Below are 9,355 nucleotides of genomic sequence, written 5' to 3'. Positions count from 1 at the left end.
CCTGTCCTGCTTCAAGGCAGGATTTTCTTAAATTTGTGGGCAGAACCTTAGGCGCCGGCAGATGTAAATCGACCCGCTTGACAGTAGTAATCTGCTTAGCGCACTCCGCTCAGCCACCGAGAATATATCTGGATGTCAAAGAAAAAAAAACGTACAACTTGACTGCAAGCTTCTTAACGTCGAGCACTTCGTCACTTCGCATGATTAGCCGCAGGTCTCCGAACGCACGAAACAATACGAATAAATGTTAAGGCTTATGGCACTATTGCTAGATTTCTAAATTTAATGTCAGAGGAGGTCAAGTAAATAAATATTATAGTGCCCAGCTGTGCCCAGCTTCAATTGAGCCGGCTCTTTACTAAGGCAGCTACCGGCTGCATAGTCACGGGACTGAACTGAGCATTTTTGAAGTGCTGAATTATCCCTGGTAAACACTCCCCTCTACGTCGTGTGGAGTGGAGCCTCTTATAAAACGCCATACATTATTATCGTTTCGTCGAATTCTTCTAATGATTATATGAGATATTTTATTGTATTCAGCTCAATGTACCATCACATTTTAAAATATTATTTAACAATGTTCTACTATTCGGTTTGTCTCAGTCCTTCTGCCCTGCCGGTACGGCCCTGCTTCAAACTCTCCACCCCAAAATCTTTTGGCTTATTCTACTGGTAACGCCCTGCTATCAGTAGTCATTCTCTCCAAATTCAGCGTGATGTCAATAAGGGCGTATGTTACGAAGCCATTGCATCTTATGCCTGCGTCGCGTTGTTGCTGGAACAGTCACAGTAATAAAGAACCGCAGAATAAAAGAAAGAATGGTTTTGAGGTTTTCAAGGCATTACCATATCTTGTCAGAAATAAACTGCAGCCCAAAACGTCCATATTTCAAATCATTCAGACCTATATACCTATCAGAACATGCTCTTCAAAACTTTATTTCTTCTGTATTTATTTCTCTATTTCTTGAAAGGCGATAATTCAATTTGGAGTAAAATATCAGTAGATCAGGGCTTTGTTATTAGTTCCTGCAGTTTCGATGGTTTGTACTTTCAGGTCCATGCATAATGAAAGAGAGCTACAACAACCTTCATTTTTCCTGCTTTAGAGCTATATAATTCAGCATAGCTACTTACTACGGAGCTTTAGTACCCTGTTTAACTTTGCACCCCTGTTTCAAAAAGATTGATGCGTCTGCTAATGGAGAGAGCACATCCCTGCCAGTAGGGGAGCTCATTAGGCTTGTAGTTTTAGAAACATAGGCGCTAGGGGTTTCTCATTGTTGCTATACATTGGCTAGGAATTGTCTGTGCTCTGTATCCCTATGTTAAACGCACACAAGCGTGATTTTAAGATTATTCGACGCGCGAAGGAAAAGGCAAGAAGTCAAGCATGGCCGTGCTTTAGGAAAGATGAAATCTCCTGTTGGTAAGATGCATACGAATAATAAGGTTTATCCAGGGTATACGGGAAAACAGATGATTAAATATTTCAGAGCTTTTCAGCAGCGACTGTAGCATATATATATATATATATATATATATATATATCGTTGAACATATTATTTTAAAGACCTGCTTCACGAGACGCTGCTGTGATTACTCATTAGGTGGATTTAGTTTTTTAATCACTGTCTGGTGGCACATACTTTAATTTTCCGCTAATGCCGCACTATTTTACTTCACCGCTTGCGTTGGGTGGACTCCTGTATTTCTGTTTGCCACTGGCCTTGATTTAACTTGGCCAGTGCTTCTTGTTTTGCTTGTTTGTTTTCAGTGTGTTTTTATTGAACGCAGTCATGTCACTTTCCCGCAAATTTTTAGCCAACTCTAACAGGAACAAGTTCCACCATTCCGTCAACACCAGATGACCAAATGGCACTTGACGTGTAGTCCGCGCTTGCAGGCCTCGTTTTATCACTGACATCAAAGCGCGCGGTTGCGTTTTCTGGGGTTTTGCTTTCGTGACTTGCACACACACAAGTGCGCCGATTTTTAAAAAATGCGTTGCCTTTACATCAACGTCTCATTCTCGAAATACCACTATTTACTCAACACAAAAAGCTTAAAAAGAAGACCGACGTCCTTACGCGGCTTCCACTTGGTTACTTTCAATAAATGCATTCATAAAGGCCATTAACTGAGACCCTCCTGCATAAATTTCCCAATTACATAATGGGCGTTTATACAAAAATGTGCATGTCTAAGGGCATCTGGCGTCGAAAATTATACGCGGTGCTGCTTTTCCATAAGGCGAAGGATCTTTTTATAATAGGACCAATTATGTTTGCTTGGGAAGAAAGTTGGTCCAGTATAGCAACGAAACTTTTTACTATCAATTCAAACTCTAACTACAGCCCTTTTCACATATGAGTGCGGCCGTCTTTTGTTTCTCAACTTTTCCTACATTGTCAGTCGCTTCAATTTATTAGCCTGATAGAAACAAACAAAAATTTGCAGGCAACTACTGAAGAATTTTATGTCAACAGAGAAACAAAGAATTGAAATGGGCTCGTTAATGTAACGCTTTGTTGTTGTAGCAATCATTCTTTTTAACTCCTAAGTTAGGACGCAGTATATTTTTCCTGAAACTCTGGAAAATAATAACGGACACAACTTCTGCGTCATTGCTACTGGCAGTGTTCAATATGCATTATTAAGTATTCTTGTATTCTTGTTAGCATAGGTAACTACTATGTTGTACACAAATGCCGCAAGGCTGTGAAATAGTTGATTGTTTTTATAAATTGACCTGACTTAAACATTCAACGCTTAACGTTAACATGCTTGGGGCGCTTTAAATATTCAGGACGAGTTCAAATAGTACTCATTTGTCAGGTCTTCCGCAAACATGCTTATGTCACATGCCGACTGTCACTTGGTCGGTCTAACTAAACTCACAGCTCGTTACCACGTACTGACAGTTTTATTTATCTAAGTTCGCATCACCAAAGAAAAGATGGCGAACGAAACATCAATATTTTGACAGTAGTCCGAAATATCCTTCATTAAAGAGTCCAAAATTTATTTTTTACTTCCTTTCCACTCTCCTTCTTTCAGTGGAGCCTACGTCAGAGGAGAACCGTATTCTATAAATAAATTGAATCGCAAGTAGTGTACTATCGAATTCTCCTATTAACAGCTCAAGCCTCTAATAGTTATCAATTTTAAGACATTATAACCATGGCAGCAGCGTGCTCCATCCATAACTGTAACAAGGCTCGAGCCTTACCACTAACTTAAACACATTCAAAAAGCTTCCCCTCTGCTTATAACTCGTTATCGGGGTGTCCATGGCATAAATTCTTTTCTTTATTTGGGGTTTTACTATAAATACACGGCTTGAGAAGTTAAGATGGTGAACATATTTGGCCTCAATTCTGTCTTGTGTTTCTACGTAATGGGATGACGATAGTGTACAGATCTACCAAATGAAAACTGGAGCAGACGAAATAATAATTTCTCATAGATTTTTATTCCAGAATCCCAGTACAAATATATTTCAAAGCGCGTGATTACACATCCGAAAACGTGTGAAATATTACAGCGACGCGGTATATGGCCGCAGTTCCGTGAATTTTCGTTTTCCGTGAGCAAGAACTATCATTATCATGGCTCAGATCCCCGTAAGCATTCGTACGCCCGCAAGCAAGCAAAAAATGGAATGGCTCATATCCCAGTACGGCAGAGGCTTAAGCACTCAGCAAATGGAAGCGAACAGTGATTAAATTCTTTCTAATCACGCATATACCATACAGAACAGCATATCGAAAACTATCCTCATCAATGGCTCATACCTCCTTAAGCAAGCAAAAAATGCTACGATTCATAGTCCCGTAAGGTTCATGGCTACTCACTTTGCGTGAATTAGCTGCGATGATACTAATCCTGTTGTCAGTGATTTCAATGTGGATGTGTCGGTACTGAAAAGGGAGTGGTTTACGCATTCCGTGTTGCAGACTAATCCCTTGCGATGCCACACCGATCCGGCGAAACCGACCACCCAGAGGTGTACGTGCATCGATTGGACAATATCGAAGAATGTGATTGCAGGTGCGAGTGAAATAACGACCACCGATCAAGAGAAATGAGTGTGCGTGCCTTTCGTCACGATGAATACCCAGCAAGACAATAAATGAGTTGGTACCTTTGTTCCTAATTGTGTGTCACCGCCGTATAGTGTGGTAAACAGCTTCGCTGGTCAACCACCTTCTTAGAGTGGAATGGCTCATGATTTCTTTTTTTTTGCTTACCGCAAAAGGAAAAACGTGAGATACGTCTTGTAATGCAGGTGTTAGCACGGCGGCTTTTATGAGATATAGAATATACTTTTTCAGATGAAGAGTGGAGCCGTATCTTTAGGAAGAGAAATTGTAAGTTTGAAGGCAACGCTTATCGTATTAAACTTTCCTCTTGAGACAGCATCCCTCCTTCTTTAGTTTGAACATCACGGAATTATTGCCTGTGGCAGAAATCCAAACTGTTTAGGTAAATTTCTTGTAGCTGGGGAAATAGCAGAACGAGAAATTCCGATGTGCATGTAGCCAAACTAAATAATAAACCTTCTTCTTGGGGAAGTTCGTGCAATTTGGAAAACATGCTTTTAGGGCGCCAAAGAGACACACGCAAGGGAGAAACACACAAACGCACGAAGCCCCAACTACCAACTCATTTATTGAAGTAGGAGGGTAGGAAGTCACGGTGCAATTCCTGCCACGCGCAACATAACAGATATGACCTGCCATTCAAGTATTATCTCTGCCGATATATTTTTGCTTCAAACAAGTGCATTATCAGTAGCATACAACGTAACTGAGGTAATGCTCACGCACGTGGTACGTTTCGTTTTGATGTAGCGTGCCTCCAAGGGTTCACAAGCAGTTTTATAACCACTCCTATCCACTATGGCACAGCTACTAAAGTATGGCTCACACGGGCAGGAATTGCAATGTGCGCTAAGCTGCGCACCATCCAGTATGTTTAGTTTGTTGGAATGCGTCCTCAGTCTATCATTCAGGCATCAGTCCGTTTGGCCTTCACACGACTTTCGGAAGCTGAGAGGAATCTCGAACCCCAAACCCAACTCCACAAGTCACAAATCGCGTAGCGTGCTTCTTCGTGCAGCCCTGTCTCGGAGCAGTCGTGTTCGGTCCCCGATACACTAGTTCAGCTATATAGTCGTACCACGAGTACTCAGAGGCAAGGCTGCATCTACTTCATTACAATCGCGAGACTAGCCCGACAGTCTAAATGTGCATTCCCAAACTATGCAAAAAGAAGCATCGGCATTCTAGCTTAGATTGTCCCTTGCTTCTACATGAGCAATTTTGGTAAATAGTTCAATGGGCACTGATGTATTCGGTAGCACACTCGAAGGGCGGATTATATGAATCTGGTGCTCTTCTTTGGATTGGCATTCAGCATATGTGCCATATCTCTTGCGCCTGACCTCAATATCCGAATTTCGACATGTGTAGTAAGGTGAATGAGAATACAGAAGGCGAATTAGCAAGCATTTTTAATTTCTGTCTTGACACTGTGATTTTTCATGCGCATAACTTATGTCCCTTCAGAATGTCGACCTGCAGATACCAAAGTGCCGAATATAATGAATGCATATTTTAAGAAGTTTATTCAAACTTTAAACAAACACTGTGAGTTAATACGAAGCCGCGCAATTTGCGTAGGCAGCTATTATGTGCATTTGGAGTCAAAGTATTATGCTTCCTACATTCTGAACTTTTTCTATGTGCAAGTTCGCCCAATGAGGTGTTATATGTTTATTTCATGGTTTTGCCAGAGTTGGTCTTTTCCCATCACTTAAACGTAACGACGAAGTATTTGTACTACTGAAGTTGCAATAAAGAAAGCAAATAAAGGAACAGTAGAGGGTACTTCAAGCCTTTCTCAGATATTCTTTGGTGAAATTATTGGCTACGACATATATAAGGAAGTGAGACATAGATTTCAGCAAAGACCGTCCACTTACCACTTGGTTTAAATATGTCCGGCCTATTGTAAGTAGAAGAAAAACGCACTTAACTTTGCTGGCTAAAACGTAAGAACGTAGCACCATTCACTGGGGAAACCTTGTTTCCCCCGTCAATGGTTTTACGTTTTCGGTTCATCATCGACACCGCAGGCACATAAAAAATTTTAGAAAAGGATTGGTTCTACTCAACGTCATATACTTGTTCTATAATTAAGCTTTATTGTATTTCCTTGACGAAACATCGCCGCTAAGGCTCCATCGCACAAAGTTGAAGAGTAGGCTCTTTGTACGGAGGGACATTATGGAAATGGATTGTTACTGAGGTAAATTCTTGGAAACCATCAAGATGTCTATAAAAACTTCAAAACACGAGGCGTCATTGCAGGTTGTGCTTGGGCACTGCCGCCATGATGAAGATTGCCTGTCTTGCCAAGAATCAAGTGGTCATAATCTTGACGTTGACGTTAATATAAGGTGAAGAAGAAGATTTCTTGTTTTGCAGAATCAAAATTACTGAACTTATTCATTTTGGCACCCGATAAATAATGATAGTATACAGCAAATGAAAACATAATGATTTGTTCGCCATGCAACCGCGAGACAAATGCTACTTGTTCCTATATACCAAAAATTTGGCAGACGAAAGAAACATGTCGGAATTATATGGAGCAAAGCTTTAGTCGAGTGTTGTTGTGGCAGACCTCACGTCAGACTCGGTTAGGTTTGGTTTTCGAGGCACGCCAGAGGAGTCAGTCATATTCCCAGCCCTCGTTAACCTCGCCATGATCAGTCTATCGAGGAAACTCTCCGAGATTGACGACATTAACTACACAATATATGCAGACGACGTCACCATATGGTGCAGCGGTGACAGCGATGGACGCTAAGAGGCTGCGCTTCAACAAGCCATCGAAGTCACAAAAGACTGAGACCAACCGGTCTCTGATGCTCACCTCGGAAATCGGCGCAACTGTTTAGAGGCCCAAGCACAGGGCTCCCAAACCGAAAGGTTGGAGGCCTCTGGAGGGCATCGCCATCACTCTAAGGACACGTGAGGGCTTGTCTCATCCCCAGGGTGGACTCTCTCCAGGTTCTGGGTAGGACGATCTAAACGAGTGGCTCCAATAACGAGACGGTATTGATGTTCACCAAGAAAACGGACAACGCCATCGGGTTGATAAAGGAGTTACCGACCGGTTACAACCAGGTTACGGGAGGAGTTACAACCTCATCCGGTTGGTTCATGCTTTCGTGATGTGTCACTTTACTCGTGTCACGGCCATGCACAACTGGCAGAGGTCGGAACCGGACAAATTGAACGCGTTGATCATAAAGGCGGTCCAGGGAGCCCTCGGGCTTCCCATGTACGCGAGCTCGGAGCGACTGCTGCTCCTCGACATGCACAACACGCTAGAAGACATAGTGGAGTCACAGGAGAGGGCTTAGTTTACCAGAATGACTTCTACGAGTGCCGGGAAAGAACATCTTGAGAGATATTGCAGTAAAACACGCTGTGGGGCTAGTTGGTGCATAGCTTTCAATAGATTAAGCGCCAAAAGTGACAGCACACAAGAAGAAATACAGACAGGACAAGGCGCTTCCTTGTCCTGTCTGTATTTTTTCTTGTGTGCTGTCACTTTTGGCGCTTAATCTATTGAAATCCTGAGAGAGCTTGGAGTTGCCCCAACGGAGATCGAGGCTAGTTTCTGCGGCATGCCTCGCGAACAGAGGCAACGCATTACCGTTGTCACCATTCCTCAGACTGTCCACCCCAAGCACAACGTGGTCAGACGCAGGGCTAGGGCTAAAACCCTCCTGGAAAAGGCGCGGAGTTGCTGTTTCGTCGATGCAGTCCGGTACCCTGACGGAAAGGCGTTCGCTACAGTCAGCGTCTATCAAGAAAGGAAAATAACAAACTCCTCACGGTCCGGACGATGGCGGCCGAGGTTGCGGAACAGGCCGCAATAGCACTGGAACTGCTGGACGAAAGGAGAACGACTATATACAGTGACTCGAGATCAGTGTTCCGAGCATTCCAAGGGCACCGTCTCGAAACGGGTCTTGCGGATACTACGGGATAAGGAAATCAAGCAAGACACGAGCTTCTGGTTCCCCACTCACGTGGTACCCATCAAGGGCCTCAACCTCAACGAGTCAGCCCACAGAGCTGCGCCAGGAGTCGTCGACCGCGTAGTGATTGGGTGGCGCGGCGCTGAGGTTCCGGACAGTAGGGAGCCCCGTGCCTCGTACAACAAACTCACAAAGTACTTTTATCTGGCGAAGCGGAAGTATCCGCCACCGAACAGTAAATTGAACAGACATCAGGAATTGACTTTGTCTCTTGTAACTCTGGGCATACCCTAGCCCCGCCGTCTTACACCGGACCTACCCCGAAATTCAAATGTTCAACGCTTCCACTCTTTGCTCAAGTTTTGCCAACTTAGATCATATTCTCTGGCAGTGCCTCGCATTACGGGGTGACGAAGACGTTACGTCGTCTAAGTGGGAGGCTGTCCTACGCACTATGGGCTGTGCAACGGGCCTGCGGCGTGGCGGAGAAACTAGATCTGTGTGTCCCGACGGGGAAGCGGCTTGCTACGTGCTAGTACAAGTTCCGATGGACCTCAATAGTTTTTCCATCCATTCATCCCTGCACTAAAGCTGTAACGTATGACTTCGCTTTGTGGTATCCTATTTGTACTGCCGTCCTTATTACCGCGTCCCCATCTGCTTGGTCTGATTAGCTCTAAATTGCTAATAGATACCTTACCTTAACATATTTCCTATGCAAGCTCAACCATGTCGAACCAGCAGCGAATCGCATTACCGCGGTCGGCTGCACGTTCAATAGACTAGGAACAGGATAATCCGCTTCTGTATACTGTTAGTTGAGTCAGTTATGATCGGTACCTAGAGAGCTTCGTTCAGACAGCCTGCGATTGCATTATTTGATTTACGCTGCCGGCATTTCAATTCCAGTATCAAATATAAAGGCAGTAATTCTACGGTAGCGAAGCAACGTCCGCAGCTGCTGCACAAGCTTGCTTGCCCTGTCAAGAAACAATTAGGTCGGGTTCAATTGAGGCGTCGCTCAACATGCGGAAATCGAACACATCGTACTTACCGCAAAGGGAGACTCGAGGCTTGTGGCAGTACCTGAGTAATGACGGTTAGTGTGACTAGGCATATAAGCGTAGCGTGCATAGCTACGGTCGTCAGAACGGCCCGATATCCTCCGGTCTATCGAAGTACACTAGTCACCTCACACGTTCTACACTGATCACACAAATGCTTTTGTACGTTGGGCTTCCGTTGCCCGGTGAATTTGAGGGAGCCTCAGCGCGCTCATTCCGAGTGCCGTTA

This window comes from Dermacentor variabilis, chromosome 8 (genome assembly GCF_050947875.1).
Source record: "Dermacentor variabilis isolate Ectoservices chromosome 8, ASM5094787v1, whole genome shotgun sequence".
NCBI lineage: Eukaryota > Metazoa > Arthropoda > Arachnida > Ixodida > Ixodidae > Dermacentor > Dermacentor variabilis.
Note: the sequence above shows the minus strand (reverse complement) of the source record.